This window comes from Desmodus rotundus, chromosome 8, assembly GCF_022682495.2.
Source record: "Desmodus rotundus isolate HL8 chromosome 8, HLdesRot8A.1, whole genome shotgun sequence".
Classification (NCBI taxonomy): domain Eukaryota; kingdom Metazoa; phylum Chordata; class Mammalia; order Chiroptera; family Phyllostomidae; genus Desmodus; species Desmodus rotundus.
Genome location: NC_071394.1, coordinates 121,902,570 through 121,925,729, shown reverse-complemented (window position 1 = coordinate 121,925,729; position 23,160 = coordinate 121,902,570).

Genomic DNA, 23,160 nt, shown 5'->3' with positions numbered 1-23,160 from the left:
TTTTTCTAATATTTCCTGGACACCTTGAGTTCTGGACCCCATAACAAATCCCTGTTTGGGGACCCCCTCTTGGCTGCACCCTGTTACAATGTGATTGCTAAAAACATGCAAGAATTTGAAAGAAAGCAGTTTGGTGCATGACAACTACCTATTGCACTCATGAATCTCATTACGCTCTATAAATTATTCCAAGCTGCTTTCTTAGAGAAAAATTATAAACAAATCATTTGTAAAGGAACATTCAAGCTTTAGAATGCCTTTCTTTCCCTCCCAGTTCCACCCTGCAAAGGTAACAGGTATGGGAGTTACTTGCAAATAAGTCACCAGGGTCCTACCATGTGGCATTTGTCTCCTCGAAAGAACTGATTGAATCAGGCCTGATACCAGTTCCTAAGAAGCTCATCTGTGGGCCAGTCAGGGATCCATGGAAGTAACGAGATCATGCAGTCAGTGCTGGGGCTGGAGCGGAAACAATGGGAGGATAACTGAGTCCTGAGGATGAAGAAACCCCATTGTTACATGGATGTGCCAGGGTGGCCTGAGGCAAGAGCTACCCTGGGTAGAGCAAACATCAAATGATCAAATCACATTCTAGCAGCCAAAGAGCCCGTGGCTGTGCTCCTGCAAAAGGCTGGTCCCCCCCTGACAACGTCACAGGAGTCCTAGCCTGAATGAGTGCTCTGGTCCTGGCCACCCAGCACCACTTCCATTGGACGGGCTCTCACAGATACCCCACCCACTAAAAGCCCTTTGGGGCCAACGGAACCTGCTCTGTCCACCTTGAAGTTTACTTTCCTCTCTCCGTTATCATCATCCCGTCCCTGGGCCAACAATTGTCCCAACAAACACATCCACATCTCAGAGATACTCACTGAGCACGTGTTTGGAGACGGAGAAAATGCTGGTGAAAAATGACTCTATTCAAATGTAGGTAAGGTAAGATGCATGGGTGCTTGCCAAGGAGAGAAGAAATAGGATTAAGAAGAAAAGCATTTTGACCCAGTTCTATACTGTTTCCCGAAACGCATAAATCTAATGGGGCATTGGAGTGGACATCCGAAATAAAACCCCCTTCCTGAGACAAGTCATCACTTTCACCCTGTCTTTTTTTTTAAAAATTAACTTGAGAGAGAAACATCAATGTGGTGTTCCACTTATCTATGCATTCATTGGTCGATGCTTGTATGGGCCCTGACCTAAGACTGAAACTACGACCTTGACGTGGTGGGACAACATTCTAACCAACTGAGCCACCCGGCCAGGACTTCGCCTTGTTTGACTAGAGCGACAGTACTTGCTTCTAAAAGAGCCAATATTAATAACACACAGGAAAACTGAATCATAAATACTGTCTTCCCTTCTGTCTGAATCTTGGCTTTATTCTTCCATGTTGCAGTCTGTCTTACTCCACATACTGGCCAAACTCACACTCTTTAACCTTTGAGACTGATCACCATGACCAGGAGGATATAAATTATGACCGTCTGATCCTGAGTAATTTGCCCAAATCTTTGGCTAGAAACATGGGCTATGGTCCCAAAAGAACAGGAAGAGGATAGGTAGCGTTTAAGTTGCACAAACACAAACACAATAACCGTACCCACATCCACCACTTTCCCCAGGTATCTAACCCATAAGTATCCACAGTACCTACTATGGGCCAGGCGCTGGGCTAGGTTCTGAGCTTACAATGGGGAGCAACCCCAGTATAACCCCCACCCTCACTGAACTTAACAATTGCGAGTTTCTAGCTCACCGTTGTTCCCACTTGGGAACAAACTACCTAACATCTCTGAACTTTCCATCCCCTCTGAAAAATGAAGGGAAGAATATTTACCTCTCGTTGTTGCGGGGGAAATCAGACATGGCTGCCGGTGTTTGGTGTCAGCAGTTCAAGCTGTGTGCTGTGCCCAGGGGTGGCAGCCGTGGGGTTCCAATTCTGCAGTGATATTTTGGTCATTGTTCCTGGCTGAACAGCTTCCCAACTCTGTTCTTTAGCTTTGCTCTGTGTGATTTAATGTCCTTTCATAAATTACCCTTCTGCTCGAATCAGTGTTTGTTGTTTGCTACTAAAAACCTTAAGTGATAAAGAATGTTCTTGATAAATGGTAACTATAGTTACTAATCTCTCAGCTTCTTGTCCCTTTAATAAGAAAAATACAGCTGAGAGCCATGCAAAGTGGGACCTGAAAGAAGCAGCCCTAAGAATTAAACTTGACCCAGACCCTGGCCATGGCAGGAGTTGGTGGCAGCCCCAAGTCAGATGGACAGGCCAGGTGAAGAGTCCCGGTCATTTTTCCAGGAGCCAGAGGAAGCAGAGAGGCAGTTGTGCCTTCCACATGCAGAGGTAAAGTAATGATTTCTCCAAAGGAGCTTTCATACACTGCACTGATTAAAAGTAATAAGATGCGGCTGCTTCGACTCCAGATTTAATTTCAGACACTTAAATGTGTTATGGCCTTTCAATTGAGTTCTGTGTATTCAGTGAAGCAGGAAGGGAGGGAATCTTAGATTTTCCTTGTCATTCGGGAGTCATTCAAGGGAGCCATGTCCACATCTCTGACCTTCAGAAGATGGGCACAGGACGTGACTGTCTCATTGGCTTACAACCTTGACCTTGGTGGAGCAAAGGTGGTTCCCACATGAGGAAAGTCTCAGAATTGTGCTAAACTGACCCTGAGATGATGTGAGTATCAGAAAACCCTTGAAGGGCACCTGGGTCACTACTCAGAAATCTGGGCAGGTCACTCTCTGAAAACCTGCCTGAGAGGAAAGGCCTGTCTTCCCAGAAAAACATTTGGTTTAAGTCGAATGACTTGAATTCACCTGGTCTCATTTCTCCTGCTCCAGCCTCCCATAGCCCCTGATTCACATCACCCCCAGGTCTGCCACTTATATCTTGTGATACTTTAAAGTTAACTTCCCTCGGCCTCAGTAATCATACCTTTAAAATAGGGATGGTTATATCTAAGACACCGAGAGTATTGCATTAAATGCAATGTCTGCAAAATGCTAAGGTGATAGAAAATGGTTACCCATCATCTCATACTAAAAAATCAGTGAATGCAACTAATGGTGTCCTTGCCCTCACCTTACCCAAAAGCAGGGCAGGGGAGCTGGGGGAGCAGCGTGGCCCCCTTGGCTGACTTGGCCCTGGTGGCTCTGACTCACCTCGACCTGCTCAAACAGAGAGATGAGCAGAAGACTAGCACCGATGGCTGGGGTGTGCCCCGGCTCACGCCCCAGGCAGGGTTTACCAAGAGATGCAGGGACCCCTCGTCCCAGCCCCAGCCCCAGAGAATGGTGCCCATTTATGATCCGCTTCCAGGCTCCCAAAGGCTGATCCAGTCACTTGTACAGAGCCGCCTCATCAGCTCACTGAGCTGTGACATTCTTAGAATCATCATGGGGAAGCCGCCTCCAGGATGACAGGAAGAAGACCCCAGAGAGGCTGGGATGAGAGCATGGTGACTCTGCAGCACAGGCCTGAGTTCAGAGCTCATTTGGTTGTCAGCAGGGGGCCGTGGAAGGTTTTGGAGCAGACAGATATAAAGTTAAAACCAAGTTTGAATTCTGGCACTTAAAGGGGAGGAGGGTGATCAAGGCAGCTTGAATTCTCCCCTCAACTTGACCACACTTCAGCCTGGCTTCCTCCTAACTAGAAGCCTCTGCCCTCCTCCTTCAAGCACTTACTTTAGAAAACTTGCAATTGTAAATTCCTCTTTTGTCCTTTGAGATGCAAATCTTCTCCCAGCCAATCACAACCAAGAATGTCTTTCTCAAGGACCTGGCATCCATCCCAATGACATGTGATCATAAAGAGACAATTACAGTCATGTCCCAGTCTCCACTTGTTGATAAACACAAATTAGCAAACACAGGTGGCCTGGTCACATTGGCCACCCACCCCCCACCCTGCCCCCACCATCCTCCAGGACGCTTAACACTAATTCACCCTGGTGCCTAAAAACTCTTTCATCTTTTGTTCCAGTGGATTTGAGTTGAGTCTTTCCACCCTATGGCAATAATTTTGACCTCTACTGCAATAGTCCGAATAAGATGTTCCTTACCTCTCTAACTCCACCAAGTACAATTTTTCTTTGACAAGGGTGGGCAAAGAAATCATTTAGAAGCTGTTAAAATTTTCCAAGGACACAAAAGAAGCAAAAACAATAGAGCAGAAAAGTATGGTTTGGATATAGGAGAAGGCAGTGAAAGAAAATTTAGAAGTTAGAGTGTCCCTGCTATCTTTGGCCTTGGGCAATAGTACTGCTACCCCCACGACCCTGGGCGGGGCTGGAAAGACAAGGTGAAGAGCATATCTTTCAATACGTTGAATTGAAAGTTCCTCTGGAAAAGACAGATACCCACACACAGTGTTGGTGATGAGGCAGGGATCAGGGTACAATATTAAATACACTTCTTTTCTCAAGGTAAGGTATACTTTTGTTATTATCATGAAAGTAATACATACACATAGTAGAAAACTGTGACACAGATAATCACAATGTAAAAAACAAGCACCCAGAACATCCACGAAAATGGCAGCCACTGTTTCCATTTAGAAGTGCTCTGTGCCCGAGGTGCTCCTGGGCTGGAAGGGGGAGGTAAGGAAAGGAATCATGTAACCAAGGGGACAATTACGATGACAGGGGGCTGGACAGATGCTGTGGGAGGAAGGACAGGGGATGAACAACAACTCTGGGAGGAAGGGGATTAGGAAAAAGTTACCAAGTATGTGATATTTGAGCGAAAGTTTAAAGTAGGAGTTTGCCCGTTGTAAGTAGGAGGTTTAATGCAGAGAGTGGAAAGGCAAGCTACTGGCTGGGAGAAGACATTGCTCAAGAGTACCCAGCAAAGAATTCATATCTACTAGAAACCCTACAAAGCAATAAGCAAGAGCAGATCATCTAACTTTTCATTGGACAGAATACTGAACAGGACTTCACTAATAAGGGTATTTAAATTGGCCAGTAAGCATGCATATAAAAGATGCCCAACTTAATTGGCTACTGAAGCAATGCAAACTAAATCTATGACCCTCTATCAACACTTACCCACCAGAATGACTAAAACCAAAAACATCAAATGTTGGTGAGGCTGTGGAGCAACTGGAACTCATGAACTTTTCTGATGGGAGTTTAAACTGGTAAAACAACTTTAAAAAACAGTTTAGTAACATCCACTAAATCTAACTAAATGCCCGTCTAAGAAACAGCGATTCCACTCTTGCATATAAATCCAACAAGAGGAGGACGTGTGTTCATTGAAAAGCCTATAAAAGAATGCTAATAGCAGCAAAATTCATAATAGTCTCAGAGTGGAAAAAACCAAATGTCTATCAGTAATAAAATGAAGGAAGTGTGATGTGTTCATTAAACAGAGGGGTTGGGAGGCAACAGCGCTCAGTGAAAATGAATGTTACACAAGAACATGGAACAACATAAATGAATATCACAAACATAATACTGAGAAAAATAGCTGGACATAAAATAGCATGTATTGAATGAGTACCTTTATACGAAGTTATTAAACAGTCAAAATTAATCTGTGGTGTTAGAAGTCAGGAGAGTGGATATTCCTGAGGGCAGGAAATTACTGAGAGGGGGCACTAGGGGCTTTTGGGGGTGCTGGTCATGTTCTGTCTCTTGATCTGGGTGCTGGTCACTCCATTGTGCTCACTGTGAGAATCAGTCGAGCTGAAAGTACATGATACATGCATTTTTCGGTGCGAAGTTTACACTGCAGGGACATTTACATGGAGCAAAGCAGAAGCGAAGGCGGGCTCATTCTGCCTGAAGTGCAAATTGCACGGGCAGGCTCTGGAAACTGGACCTGGTGTTTCGTAACCGCCTACACAGTCTGCTCTTAAAAGCCAAAGACTGGAAAGGAAAGTGGGTGGAGGAGCAGAAATCTGAATTCCTTCAAGGGAAACGAAGAAGAGGGAGGCAGCAAGAAAGAATAGAAAAGGAAAAAGATGGATGCAATTAAAATGAAGGGGTGGGGGGAGCTTAGGAAAGCCTCAAAAACTATACTTTCAGGGATGGTTTCTATTTGTTACCACAAAGGCTGCAGACTAGAAATTGACAGAAACATGCAGGACAATGACTTGAAAAACCCAGAGTTTTTGTTTTCTTTTATGTAAGACAATGCAAGGAAGAATACCTAGAACACATAACCTACAAAGAGCCTCATTGTCCGCACTGCTTTGGTTCAAGTGGGGTTGGGGCTGCACTCAGAAGCAAGTGGAGTTCTCATGAGAATCTCCTGTCAGGGAAGAAGGAAAGTCGAATAAGGATCTAGAATTCTTAGGACTGCAGGAAATCTTTCCTTGTTTTCTACCCATCCCTCCTCTTCCAGGATCCCCTTACCCTCCTCACTACAGGCCCTGCTAACTAGAAACGGCCACGCCCACTTGGATGCCTCTTTCCTCCCACCTCTCCTCCTTCCTGCCTGTCAGCTTTCCAAATGTCATCCTGTCCTGCAGATGCCTTAACAGGAAGGGCCGGAGGGCACTGGGCTCAGTGACTGAGGTCTCCACCCTGCAGGTTTTGATGGAATGTAAGTGGAATCCAGTGTCATCCATCACTGTCAGGTCTGCGTAGCACTGAGTGTTCACCGAGGCCAGTGCAGATCCAGCTCTTCAGAAGTCAGAAAGGCCTTCACAGATTTGCCTTTCTATTCCAGATTCCCAGGAAGGTAATAGTTCTTCTCTCCAGGAGAAAGGATTGACATCAGACGTGGGCGTTCCTGAGAAATCCCAGTGTCTTTCCAAGCCCTCCACGTGGCTTTGGGAGTGGCTGGAACCAGGCCCTGAGGTCCTCCTTTGCGAGTGTGGGTATTTCTCCCCCCATTTGACCTTGTAGGTTGCAGAAAGACTTGCCTATGGCCTTAAGAAAGATCAGCTTCCAGGGCATGAAATCGAGAGAAGAGAATTCAAGTCCAGTGATTGTCAAAGTGTGGTTTCCTGACCAAGACCAACAGCATCAGCATGACCTAGGAATTCATTAAAGAGGCCAGTTCCTGGGCCCCGCCCTCAGATTCACAGGGTCAGAAATGCTGGGAGTGGGGACCAGCAATCTGGGTGTTAATGAGCCCCAGGTAAATCTTGCAAGTTCAAGTCTGAGAAGCACTGCTCTGAGGGCACAAGACTCAGACATCACTTACCTGCCCTCTGTTCTCATTAGCTGGGTCTTCAGAATTTCTTCTGAGGAATGGGGGCATTTATGCTTTACCTGCTTGGAGGCTGAGGAATCCTAGATTAGAAGATCTCTTGAGGAAGCTCTCTTTCAGCTTTAATATCTATGATTCCATGACATCCAAGTACTTTCCTGATACTTCCTAGGGTAGAGCTAGCAGGAGTTCATTTGTTATTTAAACCAGGTGCAATTATACAGCCCCAGGGATTTGACTGAATGCCAGAGCAGTGGAGATACAGCAAGGAGTGACAAAATGCTAGGATATCATGGTGTCCTGCAGAGAGACAGGTGGACCCTTCCAAGCCTCCACGCTTGTCCCTGGTATTAACCAATTTGGCACATGCTGCAGCATCATCTGTGGGACATGGATGGAGGAGAAAAAAATCTCCCCATTTTGGAGACGGGTACCCCAAAACCAGCTACAGGACAAAACAGACTTCCAAGATTTCTCTGTTCCTTTGTTCAAACCATCTTCTACTCCATTGTGCCCTAGATCTGCAGCATGAATGCCAGCCAATTTCAAATAAATCTACCACAGTCTTTTCCCAAAGATATTTGTTCTCCTGAATTTGTCCCGGACTGAAAACTGCACATGTCCAAGGTTTAAGAGCTTATGTTAGGAGAAATTGAACATTATCTCAGGATAATGTTTTCCCACTTCTACTTAAATTTCCGGAGGCATTTACAAAAATTAAACATCAATGGGAAGCCAAGTTCTTTATTTATAAAGCCAGCAACAGACATTGATCCAGTGATAATGTTATTATTTTTCTTATTGCTCCTGTCACTGTGCATTTCATTATCATTGGACTGGATGAGTATAGGGTCTCTTGGTGCTTTAAAAAAGTCTGTGTTTCTGTCTTAAAGCCTTTAGAAAGCTAGTTATGTCCTGGCTGGTGTGGCTCAGTTGGTTGTAGAGTCGTCCCATAACCAAAGGTTGTGGGTTTGATTCCCACTCAGGACACAGGCCGAGGTTGCGAGTCTAATCCCTCATCCAGGCCCATATCGGAGGCAACTGATTGATGTTTCTCTCTCACATCAATGCTTCTGTCTCTCCCTTCCTCTCTCCCTTCCTCTGTCTCTAAAAGCAATGAAGAAAAATATCCTCGGGTGAGGAAAAGGAAGGGAGGGAGGGAGGGAGGGAGGAAGGAAAGCTACTTATGTACAAACACATATGAGCATATTAAAACTCTTAGTTAATTCGTGTTTTTTATGATTGATTCTTGGCTTTTAAAAAATGTGACATTTGTGTTGTTTTAATATGGTGGGCATTTTATTAACATATAGAATTTCGTCATGCATCTTGAAGTTAGATTAAATGACACACAAGCCACTTAGCACACACAGCTGACACTCCTTAGGCTACTCCATAAACTAGGCAAGTGGGGACAGTAACCTCACTGACTTAAAAAAAAAAAAAAAAAAAAAAAAAAAAAGAGGATAGGGAAAAGAACGATGGAGAATGCTGACTCATTCTGGACCCAGACAGAGAAGCCTGAACCAGACCAGCGTAAATGAGACCGTAATACACCCTGCAATTGTCTGGGTGGTCGGACAGGAGGAAGAGAGAGTCCACTGAGGATCAGCAAGATGTGAAGTTAGGAAGTCAGGTGAGAATGAACACTTGAAACAGGCAAGTGTGCAAGGGTCCCTGGGCATGGATACCTCACCTGGTCAGACACCGTGTGAACAGAGGCAATAAGGAGTTTAATCTCTGTCAGTAAGGACATGCCTATGAAGTCCTGGGACAATCTCCTTCCTCCATCTGACACACACGTTGTTCGGGCTGCTGAGAAGCGAGGTCTAGATAAAAGGTACTTAGCAGATATTGTGGGCAGGGTGAGGGCAGGAGAAATAGCACTTGTCCAGGTGAGTGAATGTGGTCTCCACAGGAACACACATACTCCTGAGCTTCCATTAAAGGCAGTGGCCTTCTCTGCCATTCCCCATATCTTCCCCATCCTTTTCAGGGTATCGATTAGTCCATCTCTCTTCTAGACAGTGAACTCTTTCCTCTCGATCACATCTTCCCCAAAACACGTAAAAAGACTCACGTCTTCCCCACCTTAAACACAGCTTCCTTCCACTCCCCATTTCCTGAAGCTACAGCCCTCTCTCCTCCTCTTCACACCCCAAGTTTTCCAGAAACTTGTCTATCCTTACAGTCTCCATATGCTCCCCTCCTACTTACTCCTCAATTCATTCCACTCTGTCTTCCACCCCCATTACAGCCTTAAGAACATAAAGCTGCTGTGAGCGTCAGGTGACCTCAATGTTGTTAAAATCCAAGGGCAATTTTCAGTCCTCATTTTCCTTGAAATGTCAGCAGTAATGATGACTGCTCCCTTCATCTGTAATCATCTGGGTTCTCGGGATTCCACCATCCCCTGCTGTTCCCCAGACCTCCCTGGCTGCTCCTATATTTTCTTTGCAGGTTCCTCCTCTCTAACCAGCATGCTAAAGTTCCCACAGCCTCTAAAAGTCATCTTTGAACTTTCTCTCTCCCTCACCACCCCCATCAAAAACATCACCGTACCTTGTTCATTCAAGCCCTTTGGTACTTGTTTATTCTGCTCACTTCTGTCTGTCTTTGCTCCTCTCGCCCGTTGAGAGCTGCAGTAGTCACCTCCAGAACAAAGAGAGAAGTTTTGCCAAGGTCATACAGTTAATTAATGGCCACTAGAAGTGGGGCCTGGGTATTCTAGCCGGTGACACGCAGGTGCTTCCTCATTACCCTAATGTAATCATACTTTATCCAGAAAAGCCAAACATTAATTATAAATATGACACCATTTATCATCAAGCCTTTGTTGAGGAAGAATAGGGGAATGTGGCATCTCTGTAAGCAGAAATGTCCTCTTTTCAGCTGACAGGGTTAGAAAAACAGAGCCAAGATCCTATGCGTGTCCTCAGAAGCCCTTCCTAACGACCCTTCTCCCGGGAACTTCACAAAAATGGAGCCTCCAGCCCTCTCCATCTCGTCTTCGTTACAGAGGGGGCTGGTGACAACTGAGGCAGGAAGCAGACACGGAGACTCAGACTTCAAAGGTTTGGCTGCAACTGTCAGCAAGAGGTGAGGACGGCAGATGAGACAGCAGCACTCCCTGAAAGAATCAATCCTTGCATGTGAAAAGCAGGGCAGACTTATTCGCGGTGGCTCCAGGAGGCAAAATTAAGACTCAAGGGGGAGGTTACTGATAGATTTCAGCACAATGTGAAAGGAGCACTGTCGGAACTGCCCGGGGTGCCAGCTGAGGGGCCAGGCAGGGGAGCACTTTCATCTAGGCCGCATACCACCGTCCCACGGGCATTGCCACACAGACTTCCACAGCAGGGTGACTGAGATAAAGAAAGATCTGGTCTTCGCACCACGCCGCACGGCCACCACAGTGCCGGGTGGCTTGACCTTTGCAACCACACTGAGACCACCGGACAGGTGCTATTGCTGACTTGTACGAGTGAGACTTTAGGCTCACAAAAGTGAGGTATGTGACCTTAATCCCATAGAAAAACCAATGGAAAATCCAGGATTTCCTTCCTCCATTCAACACAATCTTACAGAATATTATTATGTTATACCTACTGAGGTAAGCACAGTAGATGGAGATGGGAAAGGTATTCCCACGTCCCCAAGGAGAGAACAAGTAGAGGAGGTCCCTCAATGTACCGTGAGAGGAGATGGAGTAAGGCTAGCAGGCTACTGAACACAGACTAGGGACATCTAACGTGAAAGAGTCAAAGAACCTGTGCCCACAGTCTAGTCTTGAAAACCCAGTGAACAGACCTTAAAAAGGTAAAAAACAGGGGTGGGCGTGTGGATGGGATGTTACTGAAGCTCCACCAAGATCGCTTTCACCAGGACCGCACTCCTGCATTGCTCTGCTCTGTTGACTGCTGGGTTCACACCTGTCCTCTTGCTCCTGGCCAGTGGTAGACACCTCGCCTGGAAGGTCACACACCCCATCTATGCGCACAGCCCTCGCCAAGGACTAACATGGAGCTCCATGGGCCTTGTCGGAAATCGGGACGATCTCTACGGTGCAATTCATACTCAGTTCTCTGTAAGATCAGTTGAGGTCCCATTCTTGCTTAGCTCCTTCTCCTACCCTATCCTGCTTCCTTTCCCTTCTTCTGAGAGTACTCCCTTAAGAAATCAGTGAATCCCTGTCTTCCTCTCTGCTTTCAGGGAACCCTACCTAAGTCGAGGGGGAAGGATGTCAGAGGCAGAAAAAAAACAACACATGTGAAGGTGTGGATGTAAGAGAATCACTGGAAACAGAGCAGCAGGAAGTCGGAGCAGAGGGGTGTGGCGTGACCTTAACTAGGTAGGTAGGCAGGGGACACAATCCCGTTACCTCTCGACATCTAGCCGGTCACAATCTCCCTCTCCATGTGACTACACTGGCCTCTGATATCCTACATAGCTGCCTTAGGAGCAATATTCAGAGCACATCTGGGCCATGAAGTGAGTTTATAGAGGAAGGAAGCAAGATTCTTTCATTTATTCCATGGCATTTCACAAAGTGGGAACAAAGAGGAGCCCCCTGGCATTTCCTGATTCACAGACCACCTTGCCTCTATGGAACTTGCCACAGACTCCATTTACGGGAGAGCAAATGGTCTCGGGAGGCTATTTTCGTCCTGCCTTGCCTCTCCAGGGGCCCCTTTCATTGGCTCCCTCCGCTTCTCCTGCTTTCCTTTCTGGCCTGTACCCATAGGTCTTGCCTCTGAGCCTCCGTCAGCACTCAGTTTTAAATTCTAAAACTTTCCAAAGCCAATAAAGCTCTTTAATCACCAAGGTGGGCTGCCAGGGAAAAAAACGCTAATTGGAAACTTTTATTTCATGAGGTCCCGGAGAGTTTAGAGAGGGATATATTTCTTTTGTGTATCATGTCATTATCACAGAATAGACTCACAAGATAAAATGCTGTCTCAATACGAGAAACTAATCCAAGAAATATACAAATTTTTAAGCAAATGAAAGACCTCTGGACTTTGAAATCTAAGTATAATGGCCCAGTTGGAAGTAACTGAAACATAATTATTTTTCTTAGGCAGCACGAGACAGGTCAAAGTAGAAAGAAATAGGCCCCAACCCTCCAGGTGGGGTCACCATGAGGGTCAGGTCCAAACAAAGTCCATTCCCCGCCTCACTGCTCAGGTTCGGAATAAATGAAACACAGAGTCTATTCTTATATCATTATTTATTTATTAATTACTAGATTCAAAAGTGGATACAACTGTAAACTTACAGTTGCCCCTACCCTGTATAATCCCATTCCGCAGCTCTTTATATTCTAAACCCCTCCCTGGAATGATACCCAGGAGTAAGACACAGTTCTTGTTCTTAGAGCCTAAAAGGAGGAACAGACACACAGAAAAATATCCACAGCAGAGTTCCCTAAACTCCAGAGGAGAGAAGAAACACATTACACCCTCTGGGGTAGAGGCGAAGGCCAGAGTAGACTCCCTTTCATGGACGGTGAAGGAGAAAGACCTCCATTTCCTTCCCAGATGCAACATCGACCAAAAACCGGAATGCCAAGCACCTGCCAAGGTTCCACATCCTTCCCTGATTCTTCGGTTTTACCAACAGAACAATTCCGGCTGACTTAGGCCAGAAAGTCTATGGGAAGAGTCTGTGATGGTTCACAGAACACAAGCAATGGCTGAAGGACTGAACTTGGACCAAAGCTGGGATCCCCGAAGCTCTGAGCACTTAGGTAGCAGAAGTTCATGCGAGCTGGGCAGTGCACTTCCGTGGAATCCACGGGCTCCCACCATTTTTCCTCTTGTTACTTCGCTCTGGGAAACATAGCAGCGGATTGGATCAGCGAAGGGCATATGGCCAATCACTGCACCCTTCTCTACTCACCAGAACCGGCAGAGTAGTTCTACAAAAGAAAGTGAGATGTTCTTGCCAGAGGAGTGGGGGATGGCTGCTCTCAGGATTCAATATAGGGCATGTAAGCCACAAGGGCCTGCCTGAGGTTTTAGCCAAGAAGTGCATCAGAAGAGTTCTTATTAAAAAGGCAGAAATTCGGCCCTTTCCCTGGATACAATGACTCAGAAGTCCCTGGATGCAGCCCAGGAATCAATATCTTAATAAGCTCTTAAGTGGCTCTACCAACAAAAAGTCACTGAAGCTGCACCATCTCCTGGATGAGGTCTGCTGTTGATGCTCTGTATCAGCCAACACCAGGGACAGACTAAATCACTGCCATGAAAAAGATGGTACTTTCCTATCCTTTTTGAACTGCTTATATTTAAAGCCATCATAACGACATTGTAACACTGCAAGAAAAGAGGGCTGAATTCCTCCCAGTCCTTCCCTGGTCCTGGGATATCACGTGACTCGGGAAATTAAGCATGGGATTTGGCTGACTCTCCCCTGTTACCCGCAAAGATCCCTACGGCTCCCTGTCTGGGTTTCTAGCCATATCCAGCAACACTGGAGGGCTGTGGGTTCAAGGGAAGACCCAGGAGTGATGTCGCACGTGAACTTACTGGGCTCCCTGCTACATGTCCAGCACCTGGAAGAGTGGCTGTTCCTTATTAGGCTTTCTTTTTATTTGTTAAGTGGAGGGAGAGAAGAAGGGAGGAATTTTCTAAGCCACTCTCCAAAGTTCAGCTAGAGAACAAATCTACTGAGTACCCTTTTTACCCAGACTTAGGAAGAGCAGACCAAGGGAACTGTGGGAGCAGTGCCCCAGGGAGGGCATGGAAGCCCTTTCCGCACACCTTGCCTTACGTGTCTCTTCCATCTGGTCAGTCCTGGGTTCTATCCTTTTATAATAATCCAGTGACATAGTAAGTAAAATGTTTCTCTGAGTTCCGCAAGCCATTCTAGCAAATGAACAAAACCCAGGAGGGGATCTTTAGAACCTCTGATCTTGGCCAGTGGGTCAGAAGCACAGGTAACAACCGAGGCTTTCAGCGGGCACCTGAAGGCGGGGAGAAGTAGCAGTCCTGTGGACTGAGCCCTCGACCTGTAAAGTCTGATGCTATCTGTGGGTAGATAGTGTCAGAAATGAGTTAAAGAGAGTTTAATTGTAGACACCTGGCTGGTGTCCGAGAATTGCTTGTTGGTGTGGAGAAACACCACTTCCCTCCCTGCATACTCCCCTCCCACACACACATATATATTAATTAGAATTGGGTCCAGGAAACTCATTTAGTGCTAGATTATTTACTGTTTATTACTGCATGGGGGGTGGGAGCCATGGAAAAATTCTTCCCCTCTGATCATCCCTTCTGATTTAAGCCACAGTGCAAATTGGGGGTTGATTTCAAGGTTTAACAATAGTATCCAGCTGATCTTTGCCGGATTGCAAATAAAGAAGGCCATATCCTCAAGAGTGCTATTAGAGCTAAGGTCTCTCAGCTCCTATTGTTAAAGAACATTCATTACTGGGCTCATATAAAATCCTGAGAAGGAAGCAAATAAGAGTCTGCAATGTTCTCTGTAGTGCTTATGCAATTGCCTCTTGGGGCTAATTAGAGCTGCTTTTTTAATTCACCAGTTATAAATTCCTTCCAATGCTCTCATAGCACTGGGAGATTGGTCATCCCAAGTCACAGTTTTGTGCTGACACCACAGGTCCACCCGCTGACCCAAAGTCAATGGCAATCTCTCTGATAACGGCCCTGTGGGTGACAGTGGCCCTCAGACACCTGGGATGGCTTCCCAACTTGGTAATTGTTTTCCTGTTCTCTGCTGCTTGGGTTAAAAAATAACTTCGTAGACTGTGTTAGGCAGCACCTGCCTAATTTTCAGCTAATTTATTTTAAATTGGTTTAGCACAGACTTTTCACCCAGTAATGTCTACGGAGCTATGAATTCATTCCCTCACCCACCCTTTGGAATTTGATCGAGGAATGAAAATGGCTGTAAAGCTTTCTGGCAAGACGTTGGAAGAGCAGACAAAGGGAATCACACCGAGCTAATTCCCAAACTGGAAAACAAGTATCTCGTCCGTGGGGGGAAATGACAGGATGGGCAGAGACATAAAACGTAACATCTCGTAACAGAGAAGAATACGTTGTACTCATTTATTGAACTTCTATAAAATACGTAGCCCCGTGTATCTTTCCCCCCTTTTATGTAACCCTCCCATCAACCAATGCAGGTAGTATCTATTAATCTTATTTAATAACGATGATGATGATGATAAACAACTAGGGCTTAGGGGAATTAAGTAACTCGCTCGTGAGCACACAGCCAGTAAGATTTGAACCTGGGGCAGTCAACTCCACGTCAGAGCCATTTCTACATCATCTGTAGTTTGAAACCCCTTTGCTTTGCCCTGCCAAGGGGCTGAGACAGGAGCTGATAGGGGGTGTTCCAAAAGGACTCTTTACCCTCAAAAAGAATTCACAACAGGGTCCTTTGAAATAGCCAATTCCCCTATCACGCTGAAAATAGAATTTAAGCTACAAAATTCCTATTTACAAGAAACATTTCTGCACCGTGTCTGCTGCGGAAAGCAGAGCGGGGCTCTTAAACACTTGCTTTTTCTTCAATGGAAGCACCAGAGATGTAGGACGGAGGTCAAGTCTCATGAGATCGTGTAAATTCAGTGATCAGTGTGATGTCTGGTGCATAGTAAATACTCCAGGTTGTCACCTGCCATTATCATTATTTTTTTTCAGGTGTCTCAAAATGCATCCTGGGCAAAAATGGGCATAAATTTCTTCCCTCCCATCATGAAATGAAATCTACTTCTACTGTCCACTTCTACTGTCTACTTCTGACTGTCTACGTTATTTGCTTTGGCCAACTGAACATTAGCAAACATGATGTCCTCAGAAGCTCAAGCATCTGGCTTGCCCACCCACTGAACTGGGAACCCTGAGAGTGTCATGTGAGTCAGTCTAAGCTAGCCTGCTGGCGGACGAAAAGTCAGGTGGAGGGGCACCTTTGCACCCAAGGAAGCATCCCAGCGGACAGGCATCCAGACCCTGGCTGCCAACCTGCCAATCACTAGACATGCAAGGGAGGCCACTCAGTCACCCAGCAGACCCGCCGCCTGCCAGCAGCAGATGCCTGAGAACCGACCACGATCCGCTGAGCCAGCGCACAGCAGAACTGGGTGCTTCACAGTATTGGAAACGAAATAAAACGGCTTTCGATTTAAGCCACAAAGTTACAGGACAATGTTTTAGACAACAATAGTTAACCAATACACAGTCCTAAGGCGTTTTCTATCTGTTCTGTTCCTAAGCCGTACAAGGAGGAGAAAAGAAAATAGCGGAGTAACAAGAAGTAGCAGCCAGCAACAAGAGAAAACAAAGTGTCCAAAGTATGAACCGAGTCACTGAGAAGCTAAGGGGCTCAGAAAATGGCAATTAGCATTCAGGTCTTCTCCCTCTCAGCTCACTGATCTTTCTTCCACACCAATCTCTGTGCCCCCCTCCCCACACACACACACACACCTCTCTCTCTCTCACTCTCTGCTTGAACTAGTGGAGGTTAACTGGACCAACTCCACGCTCCCATTGTTGTCTTCAGCCCCAGGGGAAGCAAGTCAATTGGAGTTTTAAGATACTAAATGAAGAATTTTTCCAGGGTGCTTCTTCATTTCTTCTTCCCTCTTCAGATCTCTTTTGCAGGGGACTTGAGTCAGGCAGCAAACTGGGGGCAAGTGGATAAAAGCGCAGACACAAGCTACCTTAACGCAGACACAAGCTACCTTAACGCTGGATGTCTGGAGGGTGTTTCCACCTTCAAAGCACACTGACCGTACGTGACAGCACACACTTCCACACTTCACAGTGCTACACAGCATCCACTTCTGAGTTTCCTCAGAGGCGAGAATATATTCCTAAAGTTAAAAAAATGGTATAACACAGACGATGAACCCTGTGTTCCCCTCAGTGTGGAGGGGAAGGAATGGACACTCAGGAGGTGTCTGTTTTTCTGGGCAGCGGTCAAGTTCCACCTTGGAGAGAGCTGAGAGGCCACTCCAGTGAGGAAGGGGAACAAGGCCTTGCCCCTCCCTCAACCTCCCCCCCCAAAAAAATAGCCCCCAAATAATAAATTTTCATTCAGGTTCAAGTTAAATAATTCAGCTCCTCTTTCCTGAAGCCACCTTTGAGGGACGGGAAGAAATGTAACTACAGCTGATATTCAGTGGGTACAATGTCGTTATAAGCTATTCAAATATTTAAATACCTCCATATAGGGCAGTAAACAGTAAGACTGCATACATGCCAGGATTAATGAATAACGTGCATCCTAACACACGTGGTTTATCCCAGAAACCTCGCATGGCTGCGCTGTCGGGATGCTTTTCTATTTTGGGCACTGGATGTGCTACAGGGCACCACCCCTTTTCTTAGTGAGCTGACAATTCGTTTCCTGGTTCAAAAACCTTCAGGCGGCAGAGGGAGACCAATCGGCCAAGCTGGGAAGGGTCCATCTGGGTGCGCCCAGAAGAAGCACCTAACCCTGCCAGGCCAGGTAATGGCTGAAGAATGTTCAAGGTCAATGAGCCTTAACATATGTCAGAGCAGGGCCTGCTCTTGAACTCGGGCAGCTCTGCTTTCTGTAATAACCGGGAGCCCTGTGGGAAACAGCCATCTCTGACATTGTGAACGAGTCTTGGAGAAAACTGTCCCAATGTCCCGGCACGTGTCTCCATGAGTCCCCTGGGCCTCCTCAGGTGACCTCAGTGCAGAGGAGCTTCGTACCATCCACCCCTCCCCTCCCACACTGCACGCCCCCCAGGGCAGCCTGAGCGCATCCAAACAACCTGCCAATAACCATCGCTCGTCCTTCTTTGTATCCATGTCTCTCCTTGTCTTTCCCCTTCTGCCTTTGTTCCACTTCACAGAAAACAGCCTAGATGGTTGCCTCCTTCTCAACGGTGCCCACTCTCCTGCAACTGGCCTGGGCAGGGCCCCCCGTCATCCAGAGCTCCCTCCATGAGAAAGGCAAACCGCAGGTCCAGGTCCTGGCCCCTTGCCTGCTATCCCCCACTCCCGCCTCCTCTTCTCAGCCTTTTCCCAAAGGCTGCACCTGCCTGGGCCAGCACCCAAGTACCAACTTGACTAACTGCAGGGAAGAGAAGGTGAAAGGAGAGGGGTCCAGGCCTGGAGGCCTTTAGAGACCTCAGTGTAAGATGGGGCAAAGGCATGAACCCCACTCAGGTTTTAACAAGACGGCCAGCCTCCCGGTGGCTATCGATGTGGCAGAGAAGCTGTTGGAAGGGTCTGACGCTCCTGTCGAGCCTTGGCTCTGACAGAGCACCTTGTAGCTGGTGAACACCGCATCGCCTAAAGAGCATACTGACGATTTCAAAATACTGACAAGCACCTGGGAAATTATTATATGGATATGATGAAGCATTTGTGTTACACAAAAGGCACTTTGAAAGAAGCTTTTAGGTTATATAAAGTATATGTGTATACTTCATATAATGTAACAATATAATATATGCCATGGTACATAAATATATAATATTATAGGGAACTGTTCTGCGTGGCAGCGGGAAATGTAGCCCAACCCCTGATTTGGAAAACCGACGTGAGCAAGTCAGCACACAGGACCCACACCCACAGATAGATTCTCCCGTGGGGAATAAGGCCTGCATGTACCTAGGCTGCTTTGAGGCTTACTTTTTGCTAAAACTTCTTCACCCTGAACTGAGGCAGCACATGTTTACTGCATATCTTTAAAGTAACTTCCTAAAATCTATGCTAAACCTTCCAAGGAGGAATATAACCAGTTCAACCACTTTTCCCCTTGCATTTGCAAATATCCTTTTCTTTGAAGTAATCAGCAACATCCTCTCCTTTGTTTTCTGTAAAAGTTAATCACCTAAAGTGAACCTGTGCATAGTAAATGAGGACCATCCTTGATGGAATGTACCCAGAAAAGCAATAAAAGCCTGTCCAGGCAGGAGTTGGGCTCTCTGGCCCTCTCGCCCTCTCTCTCACTTAGAGAATGGCCATGCCGTCCCTTTTTCTCCACAGGACTTCTGTAGTCCGTGTGAATTTGTTCATCGCAGCCACAACACATGGGCCCCACTGGCTAGAGTCCACATCATAATATGTAATATAAATATACATATATGTATAGTTTCTATTGATATAATTTATATTACATGTAGTTTACATAGTTTAGCTATAGAAATAAAAGGGGCTATATTTTTTGTTTATATATTACACATTAATTATTAAATGTTTTAAATATCATGGCATAATCAATCTATCTAACTGGTAATATATGAGATAAAAAATAAGAGATAATGACTTTGTACTGTCACAGGAATGGAACCTGGGTGTCATGTTGACTAACCCCCAATGGTCACTTCACCCCAAATAACTAAACCCCCTGATTGGTTAGTGGTTATGAGAGGGTATGTACCCAACTCTAGTCAATGAAAAATACTGTCAGCCAGTCCCCTGGGGACTCAGGAATACAACTTCTTAATGTAAAGAGAAAGCCAAAGAAAGGCTGTTCTTCTTTTCCCACTTGCTGTGGTATCTAGATGACCTGAGGCTACTGAGGTCACCAAGCCGCCAGTCCTAGGTCAAAGCTGATGCGTTGAAGAAGTCATAAACCAGAAACTCTGAGGGAGCTAGAGCCACTACAAACGCACCACAAACTCCACCTGTGCAAAATAAGTTTACCTTCTTCCTTCCACAAAGGAAATCCCATCCTTTGTGTTGGGGGTTCTGTTCCTTGGTGCCAAGAACATCTTCTCTGACAAGGACCTGATTCCCAGACTCCCATAGAGATGGAGGTAGCCATCCCCTCAGAAGACAGATAGTACCACCTAGACCCTCACCACCACCCCTCTCTACACTCTGAGGCTCCTTTCTCTTCCAACAGGGTACCCCTTCTCTTGCGTATGGCCTCCAGCATAGCCAGACAGTCCCTATCTATTCTCACTGATGTTGCTGCCATAGAAGAGGGAGACTCTACCTTGTGAACTAGAGGAGGAGAGAAGGGACCATTATTTGGGTCTCATCTGCGTATGAGATGTCCAAAGCCCAACCAGACAGGTTCACGCTGTGGGATAAGATCATTGTCCTGTTAGAACAATTTGATGATGGTAAAAACAATGCCTGTCTGCTTCTTAGGCCTGAGTTACCTTATAAAAAGATCTTTTATATACTCCATTAGCCCTGGAAGGGGGCAGGCTACACTGAAGGGGAAAGGGGGGAGTATGATACAGCCACATAAAAAATGAAAGAAAAAAAAATGGACCTCCTGTTGGTGATTTCCTACAAAAGTGATTAAATCAACCTAATCTCAAGAAGAAAAGCAACATGATTTTCCAGCTAGAAATGCTCGAGACAGAATCAGAGACATTTAATATTGGTCTGTTATTGAGTTCTATCTGGCATTGATTTTCCCTGAGTTATATATTCTAATAAGATATTTTTACTCTCCCCAGTTCTCCAGAGACTTAGAATAAATAGACTCTAAAACAAGGTGTTCAGGGGGCAACTGGAACATTTCAATGGCATGGACAACAGATGCTTGGTGTCCAGTTGGGTTTAAAGTATTGTTTGAATTTTAACAGCTTCAGGAATTTGTTGTTAGTAATATAACTTAGTCTCTATTGAAGCTGAGGCTATTCAAGAGCATCTAAATGAGAGAGCAGTCATTAAGGGAGCTATCCCATTCCCCTGGGAGAGTGTGTGAAGGGATAATCAACCCAAGAACTTCAATGGGGGTTAGAAAATTGGAATCATTTAGACAAAATATTTTTTATAGAAGGTAACATAGCTATGGCTCTCCTAAGTAATATAGCTATTTTTGCTACCTTTGAGATGTTGTCAGGAATATTGTGGTTGAATGGAGACAAATGGTCAGGGGGCTTTCCAAATAATAATAAACAATGTGTTAAGGATATATATTTGAAGAATTGTGAGGTGTTACGTTAGAAACACTCACAACAGGAAACCCACCAGAGTAAAAGGAGATGCCTCTGTGTAGAGAAATAAAAATCAATTCAATTCAGTCTGGGTGGTGCCATGTTAGGTTAGCAATATGGGTATAAAAGCAATAATTTGTAATATCAAACACACCCTCAAAATCCTCAGCGGCTGAGCTGTTTTACTCCTACTGTATTGCCAGTCTGCAGAAATAGGAAGAGGGGCATATCTCGAAGATGCCATCTGTGAGCTACTGCATAACACACAGGCATCCTTCTTGCTTCAGCCCTCTCTTGTCTGGAGGAAGAAGGAAAGAGCGCTGGAGGGTCACAGAGAAGGCAAGCATTTCCCCCAGTTCTCAGACCCTGAAGTCTAGAGTAGCAGGGTCGTGGACCACTCTGCTCACTCCCTGTGGGGTCATGCTCTGGGACATTTAAATAAAGTGAAAATTAGATTCACCCAGCAAGCGGTGTTCCCTGGCTTACTGTCTACCTAGGGGCCGGATGCAGCAGCAGTGGTAGAAGGAGCCCACACCCTCAAATCTTTCCAGAAAAACTGTGTCAGATTTAGGAAGACCTCTAGAAACATTGACAGGATATATGGAAATCTTCAACACTAAATTTTAACTTTATTTTTTAAAAAGCTGACACCAGGTCCCTGCCAGTACCTTCTACTGATAAACATGAGAAGAGGAATATTTTCACTCTCACCCCAACACCGTTCTCACTCAGCAGCTCTGTCTTCTGAGAGTGGGAAGCTCCACACTGCCCTGCCCTGAGTAACATTTGGAAAATAGTCAGAACTAATGAGGCCAATACAATGGACAACTCTTCAAGACAAGGGTGAAATAAGGACAGAGATAAGGCAGAAAGCTCATCAGAAATAAGGACTGAGAGGTGGCAGAAATTGCACCAGACACCCAGCAGCAGGAACAAACTAGGTTGATAAATCAATTCAGGGAAAAGATGGCTGTTGGGCCACCGTCAGAACATGCCCCCACCTCCCATGCCTGAAAAGCTCTCAGGGGAAAGACAAGTCCCACCAAGCAGATATAGGCAGAGATCAGGCCTGATGAATGTAACCAGTGTGCCCCATTTCCATTTAGAATAGAGCTTTCCAAAGTCCTCTGACTTCATCCCTGCTGAGTTCCCCACAGTGGAAACTGCAGGCTGCAGGACCCACAGATTGAGCTCACGACAATGAAGTCTTCGGGGATGATGGCCTGTGTCACTTAGGGTAACACCAGATACTGTAACAAATAAGCCTACAAATAAATAATAGAGGCACCATGAAAGTTTACTCCATGTTCACATAACAGTTCTTGGCAGAGAATAGATCATTCCCCGTGCTCATTCAAGGAGGCAGGTGATAGTGGATCTTTAACACATAGTTTCCAAAATCACCCTAAAAAGTCATCTCCAGTTGGGACAGTTACAAAGGGGGAGGAGCCTGGAGGAAGTTGCATGGGAGGTTTTATGAGCTAAACCTGCTCATGGTGCCCATCATTCATTCTTACAGTCCATTGGCTGGAGTGTAGTCACATGACCACACTGAACTGTAGGGGAAGCGTAGGAATGTCATCTACCCTACATGTAAGAAGAAAAAGCATTTTCATACACAGTCACTGGTCTTTGCCTAACCACCAGTCCAGGGATGCTGATCAAAACTTCCTGATGTACTTCTTTGAATTTCTGTGCACCCACAATAGGATACAAAGCCCTAAACAGAATCCAGTTGCGTATATCATGATAGCCACATAAGGAGCAGGAGACTGAAGGTTCCAACCTTTCCACCTTGACCTCAAGCAGTTCAGTCTTTCATAAAGTCTATTAGCAACTGGCTCAGGAATTCAAGGTCCTTTGGGGGTCAACAGACAAATAATATAGAAGCGTTGAGATGTTTTTTCACAAGAAAATGGAAATGGACTATAAAAATGTATTTTCCAAAACCTGACAATACTGAAAAACAGAAAGCAAGCACAATAAATGGTACTGTTCAAATATAAAAATAATAATGGTCCTTATCTATTCAGACAAATACCACAAACCTGCCATAGGTTTTTCACAATTAA